The 3,608-nt window shown below is 48.0% G+C and overlaps 1 long non-coding RNA gene across 1 annotated transcript; it reads left to right on the forward strand.

Moving 5' to 3' along the window:
* On the forward strand, positions 1–1,285 carry LOC119113144 (uncharacterized). Its single transcript, XR_005095836.1, has 3 exons — positions 1–211; positions 733–841; positions 1,257–1,285. It is a non-coding gene; the product is annotated as an uncharacterized LOC119113144 (long non-coding RNA).
* The last annotated feature ends 2,323 nt before the right edge of the window (positions 1,286–3,608 follow it).

Below are 3,608 nucleotides of genomic sequence, written 5' to 3' on the forward strand. Positions count from 1 at the left end.
GCGGCGGTGGCGTCAGTGGACGGGCCGGGACTGATAACAGAGATCCGAGAGTGTCCAGTGTGGCGACTCGGACGGCCAGTCTGTCCTGCCGCAGGCCCCAGGCGATTGACACCCAGTGGCCTGAACATGAAGACGCTGCTGCTGCTGCTCTCTCTGGTGGCCTCGGCCATGGCCGGGCTCTCGCTCAACGCCAATGACCCGGAAGACAAATGTGAGTATACGAATAACGTGAGATTTCGCCCCAGAAATGCGTCATCGCATAGCCATGCTCGTTTCATTCTTTCAAGCCATTTTAGTTTCTGAGCTACACGCCCGCGAAAATGGGGAAAGTTACATCGGGGAGAGTACTCCAAAGTCACCTTGGCATTCATGACGTCATAATAACGTCATTCAAATCCTGTCATTTCATAAGTCATAGCGGCAAACAAGGCCAATAAAGGTAAAATGGTCGAGACGTTTCATTGATGGCGTTCGTGAGCTCGACTTCCAGATATAACGGCCGTCAATCGGCTCCCAATCAATGTTGTACAAGTTATGATGACGTAATGAAGCCGTGACGCATTGAGGGGCATGTTTACTAAAAAGAGAATTGTACTGTCTACAGCAGTTTTTCCACTTAATAATATGCCAGTAGCTATAAATGAGCGTGTTTCATCACAGCTTGATGCTTGCTTCAATATCTACAAATGTGAAACGTTCTCTTTAATGATGAACAAACAACTCCGGCCGCAGGCGCGGTCTTCCCTGCGCCAAGAACTACCGCTACATCGAGGATTGCGCCACGGCCATCCGTGACCAGATCACCCGGGAATTGGACGCCTCCATCACCTACCTGGCTGCGGTAAGTCCTGCCGACACCTCCTGATTTCACGGCGCAGATGACAGCCTGGCGGAAGACATGGTACACAGGGTTTCTCAAGCTTTCGGTGAGACTAGCATAATTCTGACGCTTTTCCATTTAAACACATTTGATTCCGGTGCATCGCCACTCTAAATCTTGCCAGTGTTTGTCATATGAAGCCACCACTAATTGGGTTGAATGGCGCTGCTGTGAGTTTTCTCTTTAGTTTTGGACCATTGCCCTGGTCCCGAATGTTTGAACTCAGACTAGAGCGTTCCCAACGGCGTTTGCTGCGCAAACATGTGGCATGCGACGTGTGACGTGTGACATGCCATACAACACGCGTGGAGGCTTATGCACCCGTTCATCCACCCGGTGGCTAGCGTGTTGAGGGCGGCGCCGCTTCTTCGGGCAGGGGGCGCACTTCGCCCAGGACAACGTCAAACCGTCCGGGCAATTTCGGACATGTTCTTCGACCACGCCGCGAGGAGCGGGGACACGCCTTCAAGCTGGCCGACTACCTGCTCATGCGTGGAGACCACAACACCAACTACCTGCCGGCTCGATACGTACGTCCACTGCGCCGGGAGCATGCAATGTTGTACACACACTCGCGGGAGGTTAAGAGCGAGAGGCGTACAACATGACTTCTCCTGGCTGGTGTCGGATGGTGGTCCACTGTATCAGACTTCTTCAGCTGTCGGGTTACAAGAGACTCCCCACAAAGAGTCTTGCGTTGCAAGACATACGCAAAACACAATACTGAACGCTCACCACCATGTAGTGTTAGCTTAAGGAAGTCCACACGCAAAAACGCAAGGGTGGGTGTAGGAGTAGCATAGCAACGGAATTGCCGCTCCCTCTACTTCCCTTTCGAGTCTGGTGAGCCTAGCACTTCCCCTCTTAATCAGCAAGAGTTTTATTATTAACCGTCTGGCGTTGTTTAAAAACAAGTAATGGCTTAACAACAGCCTAGCCTCATCAGACTTGCCCTAAGTTTTTTTCGGCCCTAACTTCACGACACGCATCTACATAGCGTCTCAGTGACCACCGTGTAATTGCTTTTGCATGCTCCTGTCAACAGTCGCACCGGTCACTGAGTGCACAAGGCGTCCGGGTCCTAGAATCGCGATAGATTTAGCCATCTGTGCTAGCCGACGACTCTCAGATGTAGGCAGCAATAAAAATAATGCTTTAACATAAATATACCATGTTGACTGAACTTATAATACTATATAGTCAGTCAACAACAAGATTAAACAGAAAACAATCGCAGCTCAAATGAGCTCGCAGCGCAAAAATTATCGGGCGGTTCATGCACGGCATTCCTGAGCACGATTACCAGGTATAACGGCAGTCAAGCGTCTCTCAGTCAATGCTGCGCAAGCGAGTACCCTCGTCATCAAACAACGACGTATTGAAGAGCATATTTACTAAACGGAGAAAATTGTGTTGTCTAGAGCAGTGTTTTGCACTAAGAAGTGTGTCAATATTTATAAATTAGTTAATCATTATATCGGATCCTCTGTCAATATCCTCAAACGCAGAACGTCTCCCTTTGAGAATAACGCCGAAAACAAGGATGCAAATTAGGCTTAAAAAATATAAAATCATAGCCAAATGCAAGAGAACGTCGCCCGAAAGGGCATTGCGCACACGCACTTACACGCACACACACGCAACACACACAAACACACACACACACACACACACACACACACACACACACAACACACACACACACACACACACACAGCCACACACACACACACACACACACACACACACACACACACGCACGCACGCACGCACGCGCGCATGGACGCGCGCACGCACGCACGCACATACACGTACACGTACACGCACGCACACACGCACACACATACACAGCGCATGCACACGACATTTCGTTCTCTACACGTGCACCCAGTTAAAGGGAGTGCTCCACATTTGTATGGGATTTTGAACTGAAGTGACTGTTTTGAAGACCATTCGGTGCAGTTTACAGCCCTGCTCTTTTAAGACCTAAAACCCTTTAGTTTCCGAGCTACACGTCCGCAGAGATGTGAAGACTATATAGTGCAGGATTTTTCAAAGATCATCCGGCCATGCATGACGCAACGTCATTCAAAAACCTGCTACCACCTTATCATGCGTTACATGGTCATGCGTCATGGTCATAACCATGGTCACGATCATGCATTACTCGGTCATGCGCCGTGTAAGGCCAGGAGGAAGATTATCGTCGAGTCGTTCAGATCTGGCGTCAGTGAGCACCATTGCCAAATAAACTGGAAGTCAATTGGCTCTCAATCAACGTTGAGCAAGCTATGAAAGCTTCAATCATGAGCCACGTTTTTTGAGTTTTTTGTGTTTTTTTTTTTTTTGCTACGTAATATAAAAAGTTGGATGTGGTAGGCTCACTGGCTAGTTGCGGAAATGAGACTTGTAATAGAATAACTTAAGAATAGCGCCTAACCGAGTTGCGCAAGTTAACATCTTAAACTCACGAATAAGTATGCAAGAATATCACCAAATAAGGAAGTCACCAGAGATGTCATGACATAACAAGTAAAAAAAGATCAGTGAAGATGGTACGAAAATGGAAACATTTCAGATGAATGGCAGCAAATATGATTAAAGCAAACGGTAAAATGTGAGTTCTACAAAAGTATGCGGCGTTTGTCTGAAACTGTGCGCTAAACCACGGGCCTTATGTTGCAAAAGTTCATGGATGAATTCACCAAAAAAGTATGATGTGCGCCTG

The sequence above is a fragment of the Pollicipes pollicipes genome, unplaced genomic scaffold, assembly GCF_011947565.3.
Source record: "Pollicipes pollicipes isolate AB1234 unplaced genomic scaffold, Ppol_2.1 Scaffold_7261;HRSCAF=8764_pilon_pilon_pilon, whole genome shotgun sequence".
NCBI classification, from domain to species: domain Eukaryota; kingdom Metazoa; phylum Arthropoda; class Thecostraca; order Pollicipedomorpha; family Pollicipedidae; genus Pollicipes; species Pollicipes pollicipes.